Raw genomic sequence first — 25,423 nt, forward strand, 5'->3', positions numbered from 1 at the left:
GAGCAAATTCTGTAAATAAAGGGTGGGGGGCGGTGCAGAAAGAAAACGCGAAGCGGAAAAATTCAATTCAGTGCATGAAAACATTTATTAAGCACCTGACTGAGTTTAGGTGCGGGGTATCCGGGCTTTGGGGAGAAAATGCTCTGCAAGGAAAAGCCAGGACGGGAGGGGGCTGGGCTGGGGGCGGGGCGGGGGAAATGGGGCGGTGGGAGTCAGCGGCTCGTAGACGATGGCGATGTCTCTGCAGCCTGGGCCTCCTCTGGGCACGTCGTCTCCTCCATACTCTCTCCGTTCTGCTCGTCCGCGCCGACTGGAGGCCGCTTTGCTCCGGCCCCCCTATAGAAAGGGGCCGAAGGGGAAGGGGCTGAGGTTGGGGTCGGGGGACGGGGTCGGGTTCGGGGCCTGGGCTGGGGCCGGGGATGGGGGCGGGGAGGGAGTCGGAGCCGGGGAGGGGTCAAGACCCCACAGAAGCTCCAGGGCCCCTGGGGCTGCATCGGGTAAGCGGGGGGCTCTCTCCAGGCCCCCGCCGCGGCTCACACCACCTCGAACTGCACCACCAACTCCTCCTGGGGCTGAACGCGCACGTGCTGCATGGCGCGGCGGGCGTCCGATGCGATACGGATGGCCTGCTGAACGTCGGCGTTGGGTACCAGTGGGGCGGCCAGCACGCGGTAGGGCTGGTTGGTGAGGGAGGGCAAGGGAGTGGAGGGCCGCTCCTTCTTCTTCCAATAGCTCCAGAACCTGCCTCCTGAGGCTCCACTGTCGCTGCTGCTCCCACCTACGCCGCCTCCCCTCACAGCGGCCCAGTTGAGCTTGGCCAGCCGATTGCTGTACAAGCGGGCTCGATCCATACATTCGTGTGGTCCCAGGCGCTGCGACTGGGCCGCCGCCACGTCGATGATGCTGCTCGCCACCTTGGCCAGAATGGACGCGAGAAGGGCCTGCTCGTCCTGATAGCTCTGAGAGTCGGATGTGGAGGCCCTGTCCTGCTCGCCGTGGGGTTCTAGCAGCCGAACCCGCTCTTCCTGAGCTGTTACCTCCTCTTCCTCCTCCTCGAAATTGCAGCAGCAGCTCCCCATGGCCCTCACTGGCCTGCTCTACTAATTCACTCAGGGCTGCAAATGGCGTGTGCCCTGCCCTAAATGGCTCTGTCTTTCCCTAACCTCCCCTGCCCAGCAAGGCCCTACCTGGCCTGTGCTCTGCTCAGCACTTCCTCGTGTGTTCTGCGCAGCTCAGGCGCAATGCTCTGATGCCACATGACCCAAAGGCGCCAAGCACACTCTCCACATATCGCGATGCCAGACCAGCCCATTGCCAAGGGCAAGGAGGGGAGAACAGGAGAAGCCCAAAGAAAAATAAGGCAAGGATAAGATTATTAGCTCCAGAAATATAAAGGACAAAAAAAAAATGACAACAGGAAATTAATAACTTATATAGATAAATCTCAGAGGGGAAAAAAAGACAAGTTATCAAAGCATCATTTCTCTTTCCTCCCCTCCTCTATCTCTCACCAAATATCTGGTCCAGATAGATTCAGAGCGGGATTTTTTCAACCCTCCTAAGGTTTAATAATATATTATCATTTATTCATGAATATTAATAACACCAAGTATGTATTAGGCACAAACTGTGTACTGAACCCTATGCTAGGCACCTAGGTACAAAGAAAAATTTAAACAGCCCCTGCCAGCAAGGAAAGGTGGAATGTATTCTGCTTGGCCCCAAGACAGAACTAAGAATCGGCACATATAGGCTGGGAGGGGAGAGGCAATAAATAAAAATAAATAGAAACCCCCCAAACCCTGCTCACCGGTACAAGTTTCTCCAGAAGCATCTACTCTTAACTCCGTCCAGTTACAGAGGAGGACACTGAAGCCCAGGTTGGTTAAGGGACTTGCCCAAGGGGGTACAGCTAGTAAGCAGTACAGCTGGGAATTAAAACCAGGCCTTCTGACTCCCACTCTAACACAAAGCACTCTGTCTAATGCAACAATTTCGCAGTAATTCTCAAAATAAGGGCAGGGAGTCCACAAGGTCAAAATTATTTTTTTGTAAAACTGCTAAGAGGTTTTGATTTCACATATGGCCAATATCAATAGATATAACCCACATAAACACATAAAATGTGTGTGTGTGGGGGGGGATCCTCTGTAATTTTTAAGAGGAAACTCTGAGACCAAAAATGTTTGAGAACTGCTAGCCTAATGGAATGGGCTGCCTTGGAAAAGAGGTTTCACATCACAGAGCAGAAAGTGCTTTGAATTTGGAGTCAGAGGACCTGGGTTCAAATTCTACCTATACCACCCTAGCTGTGGGATCCTGGGAAAGTGACTCCACCTCTCTGGGTCTTAGTTTCAACCTTGACAAAACCAGAGGGTTGGACATAATGACCCCTACAGGTACCTTCCACCTCTACATCTGTGATCCTCTTTTGGGTTAAAAAAAAAAGACCCTATGACCACATGTTAGCTATGTTGTAGAAAGGGATTCTTTTAGTAAAAATAGCTTGCATTAGTGCTTTAAAGGTTTGCAAAATGCTTTATGTCTATTATTTGATCCTCGCAAAAATTCTCAGAGGTAGGTGCTACTATTATATATCATTTTAGGAATTAAATAAAATATACCATTTTAGGAATTAAGGCTTTGAGGTTAAAGGACTTACCCAGGGTCACCAATCCAGTAAATGACTGAGGCAGGATTCAAAGTCCAAATATCCTTTCCAAATCTGACATTCTATGATTCTAGAATGATGGGTGGAGAAGAAAGAATTGGAGCATATTTATCCAGGAGAAGACAAGACTCAGAGAAGGATATGATAGCTGTTTTCAAGTATTTGAAGAAATTTCAAGCAAGCAAAATTGTTCTATTCACCCCCTCAGCAGTGGGTAGTTTGGAAAGGAGTGGTTCTCAAACTTTGGGGTCTCAGGACCCCTTTATATTAAAAAAATATTAAGGACCCCTCCCCAGACCTTCTGCTATGGCTGTTCCTATTTACCAAATTAGAAATTAAAACATCTTTGTATTATTATGAAAATAGTTTTGCCCTCCCACACTCTCTGAAAGGGGCCCAGGGATTCCAAGGGGTATCACTGGACCAGACTTGGAGAACCACAGCTGGAAGGAAAGGTGGGGATTTAGGTTTGATGGGAGGATTAACTTTCTATTCCACTTACCCAAAGTGGAATGGGGTTGCCTCCCAAGGGCAGTGAGTTCCCTTTTACAAAACCTCTTCAAGGAAAGGCTGTCTGTGTTATAGAAAGAGAGGCAGCTGGGTGGCACAGTGGTCAGAGTAGTGGACTTGAAATCAAAAAGACCTGAAATTGTTTTCAAACTCAGATTCCAGTAACCTTTGGACTTAAAATACATGAACACCACTCACTGCTTTCTTCCTAAAGGAGCCTGGGCAAAAGCTCCCTCCTGTTCCTCTCTCCATCTCTGCCTCCCTCCCTCCCTCCCTCCCTTCCTACCCCTTGCCACCACTCCCACACAAGTCTGAGCCTCCCAACTCCTGGCTAGGAAAGTTCACTGGTTCCCCCCACACTCTGCTTGGCTCTGTCTTATTTAGCTTTCTGCCTTATCAAGTCACTGATCACAGATCAGAATGTTTCCTGTGTTTAGAGACAAATAGACACCTGCACAAAGCCTTGGCTTTTTTTACATGCTGGCCTTCATTTCCGATTTTAGAGAATATTACTGATTTGCATATATTAATTGAAAACTTAGACATCACTGCCAAAACCTGCAAGTCCATCTCCTTCTGATGGAATGGACAAATCATTTATTAAGCTCCTGCTGCATGCCAAGCCCTATGACAAGCACTTTATAAATCGTATCTCTTCTAATCCTAACAACCCTGTAATGTAGGTGCTATTACTATTCCCCCAATTTTACAGGTGAGAAAACTGAGGCATATAGCGATTAGGTAATTTGCCAGGGTTACACTAGCAATAAGTGCCTGAGGCTGAACTTGAACTCAGGTCTTGATTCCACACCTAGTGTGCTATAAGCAACTATTTAATAAAAATGTACATTTGAATACAAATAAGGGAAAAGAGGGGGGAGAAAGAGAGAGAGAGTTGGGGGGGGGATGCTGTGTTTTTAGAAGTAGTACAGGCACCTTAGGACTCCTTTCCTTCTTAGTGTTAAGCTCCAATAAGACTTCTTACTTAGACACCAGCTAAAAGAGACAGATGAAAATGTAGAATACTCTCTTTATAAAATATATATATATGTGTGTGTGTGTGTGTGTGTGTGTGTGTGTGTGTGTGTGTGTGTGTGTATAAGAGCAAAGTAACTTTGCAATTAAGGTTTGGGTGACAATTAGCATAGAACTGAAATGCCCCCAAAAGTCCATGTGAAGCCAGTATTAAGTCAACTCTTTTGAGAATCAGTGATTTATAGAAGAAAACCAAACAACTGTATAAATGGTTACTTAATTTTCTACAACAAATGAACCATGGTCTTCAAAGCATGCATTCAAAATGATTTAATTCCATATTTTCTGCAAATATTTCAAGCTGGAACTAGCAGGGACTCACTTTGCCCAGCTCTCTGGCCTTTCTTGTTTCTTCTCAGGAGGGCCTTCTCTTCAGAGCTGTGTGCCTGAACCCTGGCTTGGTAGTTTACTTTTCTTCTATAACACAAGAAGGAAAAGCTTTCATTTCAGTGCTACAGCACCAACAGGTGGATTTGGAGTCAGAGAACCTGGGTTTAAATCTCAGCTCTACCACTTACCATCTGAGTGACCTTGGGCAAGTCACCACCCCTCCAGGTATCAGTTTTCTCTTCTGTAAAATGGGCTAGAAGAAGATGAACTCTAATGTCCCTTTTAGCCCTGATATTCTATGCCTAGCCACTTTCTTGGGCTAATTCTACAAGTCAGTATTTGACCTTGAACAGTCTAGAACAGAAGTTTTTACCCTTTTGTGTGTTATGAAGAGCTCAATTTTTTTCCTGTTTTTAAAGGCATACAAAATACATAGAATGACACTACTAATTCTTGGACTCTAGCACCACAATAAAGGTTAATGAAATAGATAATCAGTGTTGGAGGGGAGAGAGGTGATTCTTGAATTACATTCTTATAGCAATTATAAAGCAGAAGGATTTAAAAAGGTACAAGCTTGGGATCTTTTTTGGTATGGGCAGGAAAGAGGGGGATGTATGAGACTTTGACTGGATCACTACAAAAATAAGAAACTCTCTTAGCAGCTGGTGTGAGTGGGATAGTTGGCTGTGGTTGAGAGCAGGGAGTTAGACTGGGCAGAGAATAAAATGGGCAATAAGATATCTCCTGCTGATTTTTTTAAAAGACTAATATAATAAAATCTATTAGAGAGTCAAAATTTTTCCATTATACCTTCAACCCTCATGGGCTGAATTCACCATGATAAAGGAAATAATTGCAGAACAAAGTATAGAAAGGAAAACATAACCATTTGTTGAACACACTGTGAAGAAGTGAACAAGTGAACTTCCCTAGCCAGGAGTTGGGAGGCTCAGACAAGTGTGAGTGTGGTGGCAAGGGAGAGGAAGGGAGGGAGGGAGACAGGGAGACAGGAGCAGAAGGGAGTTTTTACCCAGGCTCCTTTAGGAAGAAAGCAGTGACTGGTGTTAATGTATTTTAAGTCCGAGAGTCACTGGAATCCAGTGTCAAAAGAAACACTTCTAAAATACATATAGTCCCACATATTGGAAGGTAAGGCCTAGAAACTAGATGAAAGTCTGTTATCTTCAACTGAATTAAAAAATCAGGAGCTGCAATTAAAATTTTGTTTAAAGCAGCAGCAAACAAAGATACTATGATGGGAGATGAACAAGGGAATCTAAATTCTGATAATGACACCATATCTAGTGAAACATCCATGTGCAAATAAAGACATAGTTAATAAACAGCAGTAATTAATGCATTGATAAGAAAATAATTAATAATAAATAAGAAGCAGGCTCTTCAAGGAAAATTTAAATGAAATGATAAAAAGACCTGGATAGTAAGATGTTAATTCTATTTTTTTTAGATTTTATTTTTTGTTTTCTGGAGGGGGCAAGGTAGGGCAATTTGGGTTAAGTGACTTGCCCAAGGTCACACAGCTAGTTTTGTGTTAAGTGTCTGAGGCCGGATTTGAACTCAGGTCCTCCTGACTCCAGGGCCAGTGCTCTATTCACTGCACCAACTAGCCACCCCAATGCCCTTCATATAAATTATGAAATTATAATGACTAAAGGAAATTTGAGCAAAATATGTATCCCTAAAGATTAAAAATTAATATCCTAAATGATTGCCTCCAAAAGTAAATCACAGAAACAATACAAAATTAAAGAGAATAATAATGAGTAAGTATGCCATAACTTATGGGCTGTGACTAAAACAGTACTTAAACTTATATCCCTGAACATTAGCAGAAGAGAAAAGAAGTATCATTGTGGAACAGCCTAAAGAGGACTGGCTCAGGAATCAGAGGATCTGGGTTCAAATCCTGTGTGTGATGTTTATCAGAGGCAGCTTGGCATAATGGACAGGCTACTGGATCCAGAGTCAGGGAGACTTGGATTGAAATCCCTCAAAGTCGCTTACTAGACTATTTGACTTTGAAAAAGTCATTTAAGCATTCTGTAACTCAGTTTTCTCCTATGTAAAATATGGGGGTGCATGGAGTAGTTGCTTTCTAAGGACTCTTGAAGCTCAAATTCAAAAAGCAAAGAAGAGAAAGTCATAGCTCTTATAGTCAAGTCAAATCCACAGGAATTTTCTGGGAGACAAAGAAAGGCAAAAACAGCCCTTGCCCTCAATGAGCTTCTAATCTAACAGGAAACCGCAACCAAACAGCTCCATATGATCAAGATATATACAGGATAAAGTGGAGATGATCTCATAGGCAAGGGGGCTGGTTCCCAGTCTTCTGGTAGAAGGTGAGATTTTAGATGAGACTTGAAGCCTTCCAATTATGAACAGGAGATGAATATGTAACCAGCCATGATATGGAGAATATAAAAGACAAACTAGGTTTTTTCAATTATTTAAAAAAAGCCAACCAAACAACAACAACTTTTACACAAAATACATGCATCTACAGTAGGGTTTCTTAACTATTTTTATGTCAGACTCCTTTGGCAGTTTGGCAAATAAAATCTATAGGCTCTTCAAAATAAAGTTTTAAAGGTGTGGCCAGGTGGCTCAGCGAATAAGAGCACTGGCTCCAGTGTCAGGATGACCTGGATCAAATCCGGGCTCAGATACTCAGCACCACACCCAGAAATAATTGGCCGTGTAACCTTGAGCAAGTTACTTAACCCCGATTGCTTTATAAAAAAAATAAAGTTTTAAAATGCATAAAATATATAGGACTACAAAAGCAACTAATTATACTGAAATAAAGCTACACTTTTCCTATCCGAGGGCACAGACAATCTATCCCTTGGGGAGCCCTTGCAGATCTGAAGACTCCAGGTTAATAATCTCTGATCTAAAAAAAGAGAAGATTAAGACTTGGACAAAATCTTTTCATCAATCATCTCTGCTAAGTGTCTGTCATCTGAAATCTTTAAGGAATTGACCTAAATCCATAAGATAAAGAACTGTTCCCTAATAGACAAGTGACCAAAGAATATGAACAGATAATTCTGAAAACAATAAATGCAAATAATCAACAACCATCCAAAAAGTTTTCAAAATAATTCCTAATCAGGGAAATGCAAATTAAAATATCCTCAAGTTACCATTTCACACCCATAAAATTGACAAAAACAGTAAAAGTTTTAAAAAATTCAGTATTGGTAGGGATGGCTGAAAATAGGCACTCTAATTCACTGCTAGCAGTGCTGTGAATTAAGTTCAACAGTTTTGTAAAATGATTTGGAATTGAGCAAGAAGTCACAAAATTGTTCATAGCCCTTGACCTAGTGATCCTACTACTGAATTTACTGGTTATTGACAAGAAGAAAAGATTTATCTGTATAAAACTATTCATTGCAGCACTGTTTGCAATAGCAAAACACTGGAAACAATCCCCTGGGGAACGGCTAAAAAGTTGGTGGTACATAAATGTTATGGAATGTTATTTTTTTTGGCTTTTTGGAGGGGGGAGGGCAGGGCAATTGGGGTTAAGTGACCTGCCCGAGGCCACACAGCTAGTAAGTTTTAAGTGTCTGAGGCTGGATTTGAACTCAGGTCCTCCTGACTTCAGGTCTGGTGCTTTATTCTCCAAATGGAATGTTATTACACCATAAAGAATGATGACTGTGAAGAATTCAGAGAAACATGAAAAGACTATAATAAAGTGACAAAGAGTGAAGAAAGCCAAACCATAAGACCCAATGTAAACAACTAAAATTTGGCATGGTATAGAGAAAAGAGTTGACCTTAGGGTCAGGAAGACCTGAGTTCAAATCCCGCCTATGAAACATATTGCTTATGTATCCATAAACATATTGTTCAGTGTCTCGATACCCAGGGTAGCTATCTCAGAAAAAAGGCCTAGAATAGGCACCAATTTACACTGGTAGAGGGAGTTTACTCATATTGAGAGTTCACCATACCCATCAAATCACAGGTCTAGTTTAAAAACAACAGCAGCAAAAAAAAAATATATATATATATATATACAATTCTGACAACTATATATGCACAAAGATAAAGCCAAGGGCATAGTGGATATTGAAGCAGCTTTGGGATCAGAATGGCCCGAGTACAAGTCATACCTCTGAGACATCCTGGCTGTGTGACCTGGGAGGGGGCGGGGAGGTTTGGATATCATTACTAACAGAAAACTTCTGATTCATTGTCTCTTTTAATAAATGAAGGAATGAACTATAAGGTTGCATATACATACTATCAGTTAAAATTGTACTTCTTATTGCTTAACTTTTCAATCAAGCAATAAACATTTATTAAGCTCCTACTGTGTGCCGGGGACTGACTGTGCTAAGTACTATGGATACCCCAAAAAAAACACTTTTCTCAGAAATTATGCATAGTGAGGTCATCAAAATGCGATTATATTAGGATTTTTTTAATGATGCAACAAACCAAAATCTATCCATTAAAAATAAAGAAAAAGAAAGTGGAAGAAAAATGTACCAGGTCCCTTCCCTAGGCTCACTTCTTATCATGGGCAACATTACCCATATAATCAAACTTACTCAGGCTGCCTGAAGAACTTGAAAATAAGTCATTATTATTGTGTCTAGCTAGCTCTGAAGATACTCAGATCACTTTGTGGCCTCCCATTCTTTTGCACACTGAATGCCTACCTTGAATTGGGTTGATGGCTCCCAAATAAGCCATCATCTTTTCATCTCAGCCTTCCTCCTGAAAGGCAGGGAGGGGGATGGGGTACCTACCATAATTTAGCACATTTGAAAATGCTTTTTTCTCTGGCTGAGTCTGAGAAGGCAGAGTGAAATGAAATGGAGAATTGAGATAATTATCTGTATCTTTTAGACAAACAAGAGAAGAATCTGTGATGGATGCAAAAGTTTCCTTTTCTGGGCCCAACTATCCAGATGGGCACTCTGTGTTCATCAAACCTACTGACAAATTGGTTAAGGCTCTTCTTTCTAATGCTGATGCACACATGGCCTGTCTCTGGGACCTGGGGGTTGAGGCGACACCAGTGCCAAAGAGTTTACTTCCAGAACTTGAGAATTCAGACTATTCAGTTGCTTGCAGTCATGTCAAACAAAAGAAAAAATGTGCTTGACTCAGTTTTCCCTTTTCATCCAGATGTTTTGGCATCATGCAGAGCAAGCCTATACCAAGTACACAGTAAAAGTGTGGGTGGGTAGGAGCGGGATGACTGAAGAGAGAGAGAGAAAAACCATCCACTCCAGGAGGCACAAAAAGCTTTTAGACCATTGTTTTCATGTTCTTTCCCTTTTATTAAGAGGAGTCTGAGAAAGCTGCTTAAATGGAAAGTCTGGAGAGTGGGATTTTCCCTTTCTGAGGAAGTTTTTGATAAAGAAAAGTGTTTTCATCCTTGAACTAAAATACCAGAACTTGGGGAAAGAAGAGATGAAAGATTATGATATCTTCAAGAAAACCCAGGGGCTTGGGCTCCCTTTTTGTGTTTGGCACTTAGCAGTCTCTTTGTCCAAAGGGTAGCTCTTAGACCCTAAGAGAAGATTTTAGAAGAAAGAAGAGAGTCAGGCATCAGTATTTTCATTTGTAAGCAGAATAAAGGCCAACACTGTCCTTTGTCCATGGTGTTCTGAGTTTCATGTCAGGATTAGCTCTGAGCTAATTTCATTAGAATTTTAGAATTAGAAATTAGAAATATCTAATATCATTAGAAAGAGAAAAGCAAACATCCTTAGCAAGACAGTGTGGTATGATGGATAGGGTTTCTACATGTGCAGTTGGGGAAACCTGAGGTTAAATCTTCCTCAGATACCTTCTAGTTCATCCTTCTAGACAATCCATTTACACTTTCTTAGCCTCAGTTTGCTCATCTATTAATAGCCCCAATCTCACAGGGTTGTGATGCTAAAAAGTGCTATGCAAATATCAGTTATTATTATGACTGCACTGAAATGCTATGTCTACATTCATTTCATCAGTTTCAAGACATTTTGGTGTCCCTAGTTTGTTAAATCCAAATGGTCTTAGGTTTAGAGTTACAAGGGATCTCCAAGGTCAAAGGATCATAGGATCATAGATTACGATCCGAAAAGACCTAAAAGGTCATCTGTCCTAATCTTGACATTTTCTGGCTGAGGAAACCAAGGCCCAGGTGGGTTAAGTGACTTACCTAGGACCACACAGCTAGGAAGTGGCATACTGGAGACTCAAATCCAGGTCTTCCAAAATTCAAGGTTCTATACAGTTCAGTATGCTGACTTTCAATTCAGAAAATGAGAAAAGTATTTGCCAGATTGCAAATAACTTGGCTCCCCTTTGTTTTCATTGATTGTTTTAGTCACAGCTAATTTATTATGTTTTGAAAAATGAGATCTTTTCATCATCCATGTGAATAAATTAATATCAAACAAAAATATGCATAGATAAAAAACAAATCCATGAGAACCGAGTTGGATGACAAATAGAGGGTTTGTAATACAAAACCTCCCCAAAAAAGCCACTTGCGATTTGCATAATAATTAGGCTTTTCAGACAGAGTTTTAAGGGATTAACTTTCAAATGGAGAAGGGATAATGTGTGCCCCAAGGGAAACATGATATAGACATATGGATAGACTACATCTGAACCCAATAACAACAATAGGAATGATGATTATCACATTTAATCTAAGGGTCTAAATAATTCCCTAAGAGGAAGATCTCCGGAAGCCCTCCCTCCTCTCCCCCACCCCAGACTGAACAGCTTTTGGAGGTGTGGCCCTATGCAGTGGTTCGGGATGCCCATCTCCAGAAAATAAGGTGGATAGCTTCCTTAGGGCTGCAGCAATGTTTCCTGAAGTCTTGGGTCCCCTGGATAAGGAATTCATCATCTCTACTCAGTCACACACAGATACATTCCTAGAGTGATGGGCCTAGCTAGAATCAGAAAATCTTGACTTCAAATCTGGTCTTAGATACCAACTGGCTGTGTGACCCTAGGTAAGTCACTTAAACCTCAGTTGGCCACAGTTTCTCCATCTGTAAAATGGAGATCATAAGAGCACCTTCCTCCCACAGTTGTTGGGAAGTGCTTAGCACAGTACTTGACATAATAAGCACTATAGACATGTTAGCTATTGTTGTTGTTACTATTATTATTATTATTTGCCTTTTTGGTGTTTTGGGCCCTTTGAGCAGCCTGGTGAAGCCCATAGACTCCTTCTCAGAATGATGTTGCTAAATATGTAAAATGAAATACGCAGGAAATCAATTCTACTGAAATAACGTTATCAAAATATTAAAAACAAAGCCAACTAGCTCATGGCCTCCAATTTAAGAACTCCGGCTCTAGGTCCACTTGCTCAGCCCTGTCCACTTCCCTGTCCCCTTCTGATGGGGTACCTGGGGTCTAGGTCAAACCAACTTGTAAAACCAGTCTGTGAAGTTGTAATTTGTCCTTTCCCACCCTTGAGCTCTGCCCCTTCCCCCTATCCCACACTCCACCTAGGCAAAACCCTGTGACCCCTTTTGTTCTTACTTAATCTCTTCATTTCTTCTCAGGCCTGGCCCACACCCTCCTTTGTCCTTGCCTTTTGTCTCCTTCCACCTGGCCCAAATCTTATCTAAACTATCTATTCACATGCCCCTCTTGGTCAGCTCTGACCTTTGTCTATGCATTGAGGCCCCTCCCATCAGGTCAGCCCTGACAATGGCAGCCCTACCCTTTAAAGGTAAAAGCATGTACCCCTCTCACTAGCAGGTCCCCTAAAGGACTCTTGCCCGCTGTAATGGCATAAATGGCTGTAATAATAAACTTTCTCAACTCTAACTCCAAGCAAGGCTGAGCTGAATTCTTTCCAGACGCCCTTGCAGGTTTCCTGGTCTTGGATGAGATCAGGGTTCCTGCTGAACCTGTTGGGATCCCATTCCCCATCACTACCATCTGTTCTTTAAGGAGGAAGAGAAATGGAAAATAGCTTTTCCAGGGTTAAGTAGTCATAGAGCTAAGACTTCAGAGTAACAGATAGAGTGGTGGACCTAGAGTCTGGAGATCTGAGTTCAAATCCTGCCTCAGACACTTAACAGATGGGTGACCCTGGCCAGGTCTCTGAACTTCCCACAGTCACATCTTCCTCCTCTGTAAAATGGGGACAAAGATACTAGCAATGCCTGCCTGCCTGCCACCCCCCCCCAACCAGTTTTGTTGCTTTTCTCACCATAGAAAGGTGAGTGATTAAGCACAGGTCATCTGCGGGGAGGGAAGAGACCTAGAATCAGAAAGACCTGAATTCAAATCCAGCCTCAGACATTTACTAGCTGTATGATCCTGGGCAAGTCACTTGACTGTTTACCTCAGTTTCCTCATCTGTAAAATGAGGTGGAGAAGGAAATGGCAAACCACTCTAGTATCTTTGCCAAGAAGACCCCAAAAGGAGTCACCAAGAATTGAATATAACTGAAACAAGTGAATAACAAAGATACTATTTGCAAATTTTCATAATTCTATGGGAAAATTAAAGCCACAAAAAAACCCTCACCATGTCATGTTGAAATAATGAGCATATAAGTTGTTGGGTTCCCTCCCCTCCTGCCGCCAAAGTTGTTTGGGCCCTTTGTGAAATTTGAAAGTTTCTAGGGCTAGGGAGGCAAGATGGCTCCCATCATTCCATTCCTTTCAATTCGGCAAACACATGTTAAGTGCCTGCTATGTATCAGACACCTCAAAGAGCTGGGGGTAGAATGATAAAAAAAAAGTAGCTGTCCTTAAGGAAGTTCAGTTTTGGGGGAGGACGGGAGAGGCTTGCAATACGTGCTTAATTTAATAGGCATAATAAAGGCAATGGGGATCTAGGAGGCTTCATAAATGAGGTAGCACTCCAGGGGGGCCCAGAAGGAAATCAACAATGCTGACATGCTTGAGTTCTGCACAAAAAGACCTCAGCCCCTCCTAAATCCAACATCTTTCCTCTCTTCTCCCCTTCCCTTGTTCCTCTATTAGTTTACTGCTCCTTCTTCTCTCCTTTTGTTTCTTAGTCAGACCTGCACTTTAGGGGGCTCTGAGGAGGCGTTCAGTCGATCCTGTTATTATTAGTCAGGCACTGTGCTAAGGGAAAGGCAACATGAAAATACTATGTACAAACAAACTGTATACAGGATAAATAGGAAATAATAATCAACAAAAGGAAGGCACTAGAATGAAATGAGATCCTGTGGGAGATGGGATTTTGCTGGGACTTGAAGACAAATGAGGAAGGAGACATTTAGGAGACATGTCGTGAAGATAGAATTTACATGTCTTGGTAACAGATAGGCTATATGGGGTGAGGGCCAGTGACATGTCAAGGATGATGCTGAGCTTGCCAGACTGGGAGGATGGCGGTGCCCTTGGCTGTAAGACATAAACTCAGAACACGGAAAGCTTGGGGGGGGGGGATGATGAGTTCTCATGTGGCTGGGTCAGTGCACCTGTGGATTCTGAAAGTACCCACTATATCTTCACTGTGGATCACAGAATCCCCTGAGGGATAAATTACAGTGCTCATCTAGTCCAACCCCTGCCCAAACAGGATCCTTAACCTCCTTGCAGCCTTTGGCTGCTGGAATCAAGGTATCAAAATATTCAACTCTTCTGCTTTGAAAGGGAATTCTAGGTATGTTAATAAAGGCCTATTTTAGTGGCTTAATTCAATTAATTAAATTCAATTAATTAAAATAGTTGACATTACCTCCCATCCCCTGTGTCCCCTAGGATATATCTCCTCTGGCTTCCATGTGCTTTTCCTCTTACCTGTCCCATTACTCCTCATTCTCCTCTGTTGTTTTGTCTAGACCCTATCCCTTTAAATATGGGTGTCTCCTAAGCATCTACACAGACCCTCTCTTGTTGCACTATACTTTCTCACTTGATGACCTCACCTTGGACTGAATCCTTGGATTCATTTGTCACCTCTATATAGATAACTCCCAAGTCTGTCTCTGTATACATACACATACACACATGCACATGCGTACATATACACACATGCATATACATATATAACAAGCATTTATGCACAATACACGTGTGTGTATCTGTATGCAGATATACATACATGTGTGGACCTATGTACACATATAAAGAGATATACATATCTGAATATGTAGCAATATATATAGTCATAAAATCTCTCCTAAGCTCTAGTCTTACATCCCCAACGGCCTGATGAATATGGGTATTTCTACCTGGAAGGACTTGGTAAGCTCAATCCATCTAAAAGATAACTAACTCATCATCTTCCCCCTTCCCAACCACTCCTCCTCCAGACTTTGCTAATTTCTTTTTCCGCACCACCGCGTTCACAGGCAGCCAGTGTCATGACCTTGGATTCATCCTTGGCTCTCCTCTGGAAAAGGTCCTTAACACAGCTCTCTCTTTCCAGCATTCTCCTCTCTCATATTCTTTCCATAAAGCAATAAAGCTAACTGTCCTAAAGCACAGCTTTGACCATTTTATTTCCAAGCTCAGAAACCCTTAGTGATTCCCTATTGCTTCTGGGATAAAATACAAACTTCCCAGATGAGCATTTCATGGCCTACAATCTGGTCTCCAACGTCCCAAAAGCCAACCTTATTTCTCATTACTCCCCTTCATGCACTCTGTGCCCCAGTCAAGCTGTCCTACTAGCTATTCCCTGAACCTTTCCCAATGTTTGGAATGCCCTCCCTCCTTCAAATCATGATCTTCCTTCAAGGCTCAGCTCAGGTACCATCTCCTCCATGAAGACTTCCCCAATTGCTAAGTTGATAGTGCCCTCCTCCATCATCCAAACCTTATATTTATTCACACATATATTACATTTTACTCTTCCCTATTGACATTAGCTCCTCAAGGGAAGGTGGGATTTTATTTTTGTGCTAGTATTCCTGTCATCTAGCACAATGCGTGAGATTTAGCAAGTAATTAATTGACATCTCATGGATCAAACTACAATCACCTTTACAATATCATAAGTGATCATTCAGCTAGTACCAAAGGAAGCTATAACAGCTGGCTTTTAGTTGAGATAGCCAGATGCTTTCTGGGGAAAGCCAAGGTGGTCCTGGTCTGGACCAGCCAAGAACCATAAATGGAGAGCCTTGCCCATAAGGGCAAATCCTTTCACTTGTGCATTGGTCTGGAAGCAGAAGGAAGGTTTGAGTTGTACCCTGCCCCCAGAGTACCCTAAATATCCCTGCCAGATTTACTTCCATGGCTGTCTTTATATCACTTCCAGTCTCAAAAGTTTTAAGAAAAAAATGTGCATCAGCTAGGGACTCAAGAGTTGTAGCCTGGTTCAAAGAAACTAGAAAAAGCACTAGATATAGAGTCTGAAGATCTGAGTTCAAATCAAGGCTCCATTAAGCTGTGTGATGTCAGGCAAGCCATTATAACCTATCTTTAGCCTCAGTTTCCTCACCTCTAAAATGATAGGGTTGGAATAGACAATTGCTAAGCTTTCTTCCAATTCTAAATATTGTATTCTTCTAGGTAAAGATATTCAACTTTGTCCTTACTATGCTTGAACATGGCATGGTTATCACCAACTCAAAGCCTTTGCTAATGTCATTCCTCTGCATCAGAAAGACCCTTCCTTCCTTTCCCCTTATTTCTACCACTCCTTTGAGCTCCAATTTCTTTATGAGGTCTCTCTTGACCATTCCCACACACATACTGACCTCCCTTTTCCATGGATATGTTTTATCCAAACCATCAATCATCTACTGTCTTAAACTGTTAGCTCTTTGATGCATAGGTGTCTTGGTTCCCTAACTGGTTGGAAAGCTCCTAAAGGCAAAGGGGTCTTCCATTTCCTGTCTGTTCCCTTCACTTTCTAGCCCTGAGATATCTTACACAGTAGGAATTGAATAAATCTAATTTGAGTGAAGAGAAGCCAATTATAAAACATATGGTTAATTTTTGGTCTGTCAAATCAGACCAGATATATAGGCCACTAAAACAAGCTTTTATTAACATGCCGAGAATTCCCTTTCAAGGAACAAACAATTATCAACTTCAATACTCGCATTCTTAAAATACCTTAGGAAGTGGGGAGAGTAAGAGCTCAAAGAAAAATATTTCCCAGAACTTTGAAGTTGCCTCTGAAAACCAGGAAATGGATTATATAAGTTCTGGGCAAAGTTGGGGATCAGGAGCTTTGAGCCTTACTGAGGTAGCCAATCGTAAACAATCTTCTTTTTGCCAGTTTCGATGCCTCATTACTCTTCTATTTCTCTGGTTCTGATCTGACATCATGCCAAATTTGACTTAAAGGGTAGAGAGAACATATGTTTCTTCTCATAAAAGAGAAAAATTCTATAGGGAACAGCAACACAGCTTTTGTCCAGCAAATGCAGTTTTCCTTGATCCGCACTCCAGGAGCTCTTCTGACAGAGGATATGGCACAGTGGAGAGAGAATGGGTTTGGGGTCAAAGACTATGGGGTCTCTTTCTACCGCTGCCATTTATTAAGCCACATGACCTTACAGATCTTAGTTTTATTATCTGTAAAATGGGGTGATATATATTTTTGTGCTGCTAATTTCACAAGGTGAGAATCAAATGTGATCACGGATACAAAAGACCTTTGCCACCACAAAACTTATATAAGTATAACTATTATGATGGGCAAAGCAAGAAGATAGGAAATGTTCTTGGGCCTCCCCCCAGGAAGAGAATTATAGGATCACAGATCAAGAGCTGAAAAGGACCTTACAGGTCATCTGTTCCAGCTTTCATTTAACAGAAGGAAACTGAGGTCCAGAAGTGGAATGGCTTGTACAAGGTGATTAGTGAATTAGAAGAGCTGGGGTTAGGATGCAGGTCCTCTGCCTGCACATCCTTTCCACTACAATGCAAAGAAATCTCCCTTTCTTCATGTTGCCATTCAATTCTCCAGTACACTGTCCATCCAGGGTACTCTATAGGGCTTTTACCGGAATTCAGTTCCCTTCAAATCAATAAAAGGTTATTCAAGTGCCTATCATGTGCAAGGCAGAGGCAGCATGAAGCTGTTTTTAGAAGGTGAGCCTTGGAATCAGGAAGACCCCAGGTGATGTCCTGCTTCTGACACATACTAGCTATGTGGCCATGGGCAAGTCATTCAACTTGTCTGAGACTAAGAAGCAGCTGCCCATATACAGGAGAGAGCTTCTCTACTAAGACTAGACCATGCTTATGGTCTACCAAAGATGGATTGATGTAATTCTAAGCCAAGGTGTCTGTAGGTATTTAGGCATGAATGGTACCCAGAGAAACCCTCAAAATTGCATATGCTTACCTAGAGTACAATGTCACATATTTAGAAATGGAAGGAGCTCATTGGCAAGAGTCACAACTCCAGATGAGGAGTGACAATGGAAATAAGGAAATCTAATTTTTTTTAAACACTACAATTTGACAGATTCCAAAATAACTCAGATCATTAACTTGTGCATATTTTGGGGCTCATTTCTATATTGAGAACTTATCTCTTTTCTTGACTAAGATGTCAACACAACTCCTCTTGTTAATATGTGGGCCTCAGCTAAAGATAAAATGAAAATTTCATCTTCCTGCTAGATTTTTAAGGTATGTTTATCAAAATTACAAAGATGGTAGGACTCAAAAGATCACAAAACCAGATCATTTTCATACATGGTAAATGGAATTTTCTGAAATTATAACGACTTTTGTCTAAATCAAGATATGTGGATCAAGTAAAAAAAAGTTTCTTCAGAAGGATTTTACCAAGTCTATCCTAGAGAAACTGTGTCAGTTTTCACCCAGTCTTTAAATATTGACATAATTGGCACAGTAGATAGAATGCCAGGCCTAGAGTCAGGAAGACCTGAGTTCAAAGCCAGCTTTAGACAGTTACTAGCTGTGTGACCCTGGGCAAGTCACTTAACTCTGTTTATCTCAGCTTCCTCATATGTAAAATGAGCTGGAGAAGGAAATGGCAAAGCACTCCAGTATCTTTGCTAAGAAAATTCCAAATGGGATCACAAAGAATCAGATGTGAATGAAACAACGAAACAATAGCAACAACAGAGTACTTTAAATATACCATTTAAAAATGAAATAATTGCTGCTGTTGTTAAGTTGTGTCCAACTCTTTGTGACCCCATTTGGGTTTTTTTTTTGGCAAAGATACTGGAGTGGTTTGCCATTTCCTTCTCCAGCTCATTTTACAGATGAGGAAACTGACACAAACAGGGTGAAGTGATTTAGCCAGGGTCACACAGCTAGGAAGTGTCAGATTTGAACTCAGGAAGAGGAATCTTCCTGACTTCAGGCTTGGTGCTCTATCCACTACAGTACCACCTAGCACCCATAATAATGTAGCTAGCATTTATATAGCATTGTGCTAAGTGCTTTACAGAATATTATGTCATTTGGTCCTTACAATAACCCTGGCAGGTAGATGCTATTATGATCCCCATTTATGGATGAGGATACTGAGGCAATCAGGGCTAAGTGACTTGCCCAGCGTCACACAGCTAGTAAGTGTCTGAGGTCACATTTGAACTCAGGTCTTCCTGACTTCAGATCCACCGAGCCACTCAGCTTCTTCTGTATTTTATTTGAGCCTTCCAACAGCTCTGTAAGTGAGGTAGTATTATCATCATTTTATAGATGAGAAAACTGGGGTTCAGAGGTTCAGGAGTATGACCACTGGCACGCCTGGGATTTGTAGCTAGATTTTCTAAGATTCTGGCTCCGGTGCTCTCCCCACAATGGCCCACCTTCTTTCTCAGTGTGTCCTATACATAGAACTGAAAGGAAGCCCAGTAATTGACACACCCCATGACACTATTGTTCACCAACTAGTTTTGCAGCTAGGTGACACAGTACATAGAGTACTGGGCTTGTAGTCAGAAGGTCCAGAGTTTGAAGCCTGTCTCAGACAGTGACTGTGTGACCTGGAGCAAGTCATTTAACCTCTTTCCAACTACATTTCCTCATCTATAAAATGGAGATAATAAGAACACCTACCTCCCAGGGCTGCTATGAGGGTCAGATGAGATACAAAGCATGATGTCAATCTTTACTATTATTATTATTATTATTCAGCAACTGAAGACTATATCTAAAATACTTGCTGTTTCATATTAGCTATTTTCTTCCTTTTAAAGACAAACTACTTTGAAAAAAATAGTTACTGGTCAAATCTAAAGATAAGACTCCTGCCACTGCCTGTCTAAATTTAATTTCCTCTTATCAGATGGACACATAATTTCATAGACAAGTGGCATGGAAAGTGATGGGGATGACAGTGGCTGGGGCATTTCCTTGAAAGTTTCAAACCCAAACACAAGCATCCCTGTGGGCTGAATAAGGACTGCGATTGTTGTTGGTATTGTTCAGCCATCATTCAGTACTGTCCAACTCTCCGTGACCCCATTGGGGGTTTTCTTGGCAAAGATACTGGAGTGGTTTGTCATTTCCTTCTCCAGATTATTCTGCAGATGAGGAAATGGAGGCAAACAGGGTTAAATGACTTACCCAGGGACACACAGCTAGGAAGTGTCTGAGGTCAGACTGGAACTTACAAAGATGAGTCTTCCTGACTCCAGGATCTCTATGCACTCCAGCGCCACCCAGGTGCCTGCATATTCACTCAGACAACCATAAATGACTATTATCTATGTTATTTTTATTTATTGTGTTAAATGTTGGTCAATTACATTCTGATCTTGGGACAGGACCCTGTGCCTACTGGAAGCCACTTTGGTACCTCTACTCTATGGCAACTACATGATAAACAGGTATAGCTATAGGGGCATACTATACTTATTTCTAAAATTATATCTACTTCTGAATATGTTCATCCCTAAATCACTGGGTGTCATGTGGTTATTGAATACCTACAGTGTTCTAGTTATAATCTAAACCAGGTTGCTAGTAAGGACAAGTTTTAAGAAGAGCTGTTCTTCAAGTAGTGGTGATAGATTGGTGTTAGGCAACTTTGCTACACTATGCTCATCCTTGTGACTAAAGAAGCATGACTGGGATGAGGGATGAAGTCAGAGGATATGAAAGAATTCTATTTTTTCTCCTTTTTACACCCCTGGTTTCAATAACACCACGCTCAGGGCAATATAGGAGCTGTGGTCCCTGCTCTCTTTGATATTTTAGAGTCATGTGATGGGTATTAGTATAGAATCCTCTGTTCAGTGCCGGGTTTTAGACGGTTGGATTATTTGTGTATGTAAGTAATTCGATGGTGACTTCAACATGGAGGAAAAACTGATGCTGGTAACTATATCTAGTTAGTCTGGTAAATTAGAGCCTAGTGTTAAGAAATCTATGGCTACAGATACAATCCCTATGTGGGCCAGCAGCAACCTGGGAGGCAAGGATAGGGAGTTTGGAATCAGGAGACCTGAATTTCAAAGTCAGCTCTTCTGCTTACTCTATGTGCAATCTTAGAGAAGTCAGTTGATCTCATCTAGGTCTCAAAAGAAATCTGTGAAAAGAAGGGATTGGAGATCAGCTCCAAATCCTTTCCAGTTATAGACTGATGAACCTATGCTATGTACAAATTCTAATCCTACCAGTGAGATTATATCTTCAAAGGTTATGACTAAATATAAATAATGAAGTAGATTAAAGGTTCCATTGGTAATTTTGTTCATATTACCATGGAAAAGAAGAATCAAAACCATATGTAAGAAGAACAGGAAGGAAATATATCCTAGCATAAGGTACCATGATATTTGTATTTCTACTTGTTTCAGAAGATTGGAACTGCCTCCAGAACAATAAGAACTCCATGCAACCCATACTATAACATGGTTTATGTCAATCCTACGCTGGCTTTTTATGTCCATTAACCACTAATGACATAATTATAAAGACAAAAAAAGCTTTCCAATGGTGTCCCACTTTGCATTTTCCATTCTGTATTTCGATCACCTTCCCCTACCCTGTCTGTATCAGCTGACATTCCAGTGCAATGACTGAGACTAGATGCAATAACAAATTAAAAAAAAAAACCCACCATGAAATTCTTGGCACTTGCATTGCCTTGCCTATACTCACTGTGGGCAAGAGCAGATGGAAGCTTATCAGCCTCGATGTCCTTTTCAGACTTCTCAAGGAGGACTGCACAGAGTTGCTCTTGGAAAATCAACACTCAAATCTTGTTAAGTCTCCTATCCACCCCCTGATTGGGGTGTGCAAAATATATGTGACAGTACACAAGGCTTCCTAGCCTTGAGTTATCTTTAATCCAAAGGAGACACCAAGTGATTGAGATTGCCCAACTAGGTCTAGTTTTGCCCATAAAATCAACATTAGTGAAAGATCTATGCAAAGTATTAAAGGGAAGTACTTTTCATACTCATGAAAAGTCAGGGAGAAAACAGCAAAAATCACTTTTTCTTTCTTGCCAAAGATCAGAAAATATAAATACAAACAGCAAGGCAATTAAAACAGTAAGGATATGGCTTAGTATTTTTCATGTTTATGCGTCATATAATGAAAAAGGTTTTCTACAAGTACAAACTGTAAATATATTTGAAAGCATAATGGAAACAAGGAAGCAGGCTAGGATTATTTTCTTTGAAGACTGACATTCCCTTATTTGCCTTTATCTTAACTTCTTGGTTATTAAAAAGGAAAGAACACAGAGAGAGTCATTATATCTCCCTGAAAGATTTTCATTTGGCTAAAATGATGAAGTTCACCAAGAACAGTTTAAGAGAATTGGAAGGATGAGCACACTTGCTTGGTGGATAGCCTTTTTTGGTGTTCTTATAGCAGAATGATGGAAAGAAGATATCCTAGCAAATAAGTGCAACAAACAAAAAGGAAAATCATAGCTTTACATACGTACTTGGTATGTGAGGCTGGGCTAATACTTCCCTTAAGATGGACTGTTTCTCATTGTTTATGTCATAAAAACAACTATTTTATAGGCATATTATAACCAAAAAATAGCAACACAAAGCTCATCCATGAGGTAGAGTTTTAATTATATTTAGCCTTCTCCATGACTTTACAAAAGTCAAAATATTTAAGTGAAATCTCCAGCAACAGTGACAGTTGGGGATAACTTTGGTCAATAAATGTTCTGGGAATGCAACTGAATACTACTATGCAGAAGAAATGATGAATATGAAGAGTTCAGAGAAGTATACATAATGATTACAGTAATATAATTAAAAGAAACACCTTAAACAAAGCTCAAGTATGGGTGATTATAATGATTGCCCTTGGACCAAGAAGAGAGATAAAGAAATTTGCCTCTCTTTTTTCGATGAAGCAGTGACAGACTGGGAGGGGTACAAGGGTATATCCAGAAATTACTGTGATGAAAATACAACAGGCATCAAAAAATAAATAAAATAAAAATATATCTTGGCAACTGAATCGTTACTAGCCCCCCAAACTCGAATTGGATCTCACAATGACAAAATCATCTTGAATTTGAACAAATTAATTAAGCTGGGGTTTTGGAGATAAATTACATCCTAACATCTTCTACTTTTAATGCTTGCCAAGCTTCAAAACTTTCAGACTATCTTCACCATTTTTATATTCCTTAGAACATGATTCAGCAGATCAATCAGTCAGTAAGTATTTATTACATATTCGCTATATACTGTGCACTATGCTATATTCTGAGGAGAAAACAAAAGGGCATTCCCTACCCTCAAGGAGCATATGGTCAAATGCAGACACAATATATACATAAATAGGTACCTATAAGATATATACAGAAAAGATAAAAGGTGATGTCCAAAGGGAAATGCATTAGCGTCTGAGCAGACTATGAAAAGCCTCTCATAAAAATGTATTGAAGTTGAGTCTTGCAGGAAGTCAGGGACCTATGAGGCAGCAGAGGGAGAGAAATCTAAGCCTGGGGGCCAGCCAGTGCAATGGTTTAGAAATGGTGATATAGCATCATGTATAAAGAGTCAGTCACCCCCAACAGCCAGATTGTAAGGTGTGTGGAAGAAATACAAAGATAGGCAGGGGACAGTTTGTGAAGGACTTTAAATGCTAAGCAGAGGATTTTTCAGTTTATCCTTTGTGTGGCATGGTGAAAATTTGTTTAAGTGCATAGCATTTGATCAGTCTGTATCTGACAACAAAGTCAGGCATGAAAAACTGCCAGTTTCAATCACAGGATGGTAAGCATCTGTGAAGATTTCAGCACATGGTGGTATCAGTCCAGTATTACTTATGGCCAGCAGGCTCAGTGACTACATTATTAATTACAAATCAGGTATTCACCCCAATATCTACACAAGGGTGGAGAATGTAGAGCCTCAAGCTCACATGTGGCCCTCTACATCCTCAAGTGCAGCCCTTTGATTGAATCCAAACTTCACAGAACAAATTCCCTTAATAAAAGGATTTGTTCTGTAAAACTTGGACTTGGGGGCAGCTAGGTGGTGCAGTGAATAGAGCACTGGCCCTGAAGTCAGGAGGACCCAAGTTCAAATCTAGCCTCAGATACTTGACACTTAACTCACTGTGTGACCCTGGGCAAGTCACTTAACCCCAATTGCCCAGCTTCCCCCCTCCAAAAAAAAACAAACAAAATTGGACTTAGTTAAAAGGCTGCACTTGAGGACCTAGTGGGCCATATGTGGCCTCAAGGCCACAGATTCCCTACCCCTCATCTAGAATGTGAATAATAAAATATTTCCTGGACCCTATGGTAAAAATACCACAGTCTAAGAGCATAGCAAATTGGAGGAAAAAATACAAGTAAAAAAGAATGGTCCATGTGGGAACAATGAAGATAAGTCTGCATCTCTATCTCTAAAGTTGTAGACACTTTTTGGAATATATCCCCAACTGGAAGGGAGCAGATAGCCAACTGAAAATTGGACTTGAAAAGGAAAGTACTATTGGGAAGAACAATAGGTAATTTTCTGGAATCGTTGTTCTTCATCATGCTATCCAATTCATCTCTTTCCTCCCTATGTAAATGCAAAGAGGATGCTAGAAACATTTATGAAAAACATAAGTGGAAATATTTACAATAATTTGTTTTCAAATACTATCACTAATATCATTTTTCTTCTCCATTTTCATTCTCATTTGCAGAGTAAAGTTAGTAGTTGTCATGGGAAAATGAGCATAAATCACTGTTCTAAGGAGGCATGACATTATATAACTGTTAACACAACAAAGAAATTCTATGGGAATAAAAGCACAAACTATAAATATAGACTACAAGTGACCCATAATAAATTCAAGGTTATCCAATAAATTTAAATCCTCCAGAAGATGTCTCATAGAGGAGTTCCCAAAGCTATTTTCAGTGATGACTGTCTCATTGGAAGAAATATGTAACCTATGACCAATTTTGGTTCCACAGAACTGATGAAACACACTTTCCTCTTTTCAGTGGAAAGGTAGAGGGCATCAGGTGTGGATCTTTGTATGAAGTGACAGATGTGGTTACTATTTTGAACCACTTTTTTTCTTCTGTGAAATGGAGGTTTCTGTGATGGATATGGGGGTGGGGTGGGGTGGGATAGGGGTAGGTATGAGAGAAAAAAGACAAAAGGAATCCATAAAACTTTTTTTTTTAACGAGGCATGTAGTTTCTAAAGAAGACTGAATTGAAAAGGGAAAACTCATTTGAACTTCTAGGTTCTGACACTTTCATTTAAAAATCAGTTACATAGCTTTGTATTCTGTCACATCTTTTTTCTCAGACTTGAATTCACAAGCAAGACTTGAAGAAGAGGCTATGGAAAGGAGATTCAGGAAACAAAACAGAAATTCAGCACCTCAGCACTTTTGGTAGGTAAAGGTCTAAAACTCATATGTTAGCATTCAAGAATGTTTGAGGATGGACGGAAGGAAGGAAGGAAGGAAGGAAGGAAGGAAGGAAGGAAGGAAGGA

General features: G+C 40.9%; 1 long non-coding RNA gene and 1 pseudogene across 1 annotated transcript in view; both read right to left on the minus strand.

Moving 5' to 3' along the window:
* The window catches only part of LOC138143069 (uncharacterized), a 122,405-nt gene that overhangs the window by 88,261 nt on the left and 8,721 nt on the right, over positions 1 to 25,423 (minus strand). The window lies entirely within an intron of this gene.
* Positions 534 to 25,423, minus strand: part of LOC138143068 (ragulator complex protein LAMTOR1 pseudogene) — a 151,153-nt pseudogene continuing 126,263 nt past the window's right edge.

The sequence above is a fragment of the Petaurus breviceps genome, unplaced genomic scaffold (genome assembly GCF_028583685.1).
Source record: "Petaurus breviceps papuanus isolate PSGF00001 unplaced genomic scaffold, PetGlider_PUasm1.0 90626, whole genome shotgun sequence".
In the NCBI taxonomy this organism is placed as follows: domain Eukaryota; kingdom Metazoa; phylum Chordata; class Mammalia; order Diprotodontia; family Petauridae; genus Petaurus; species Petaurus breviceps.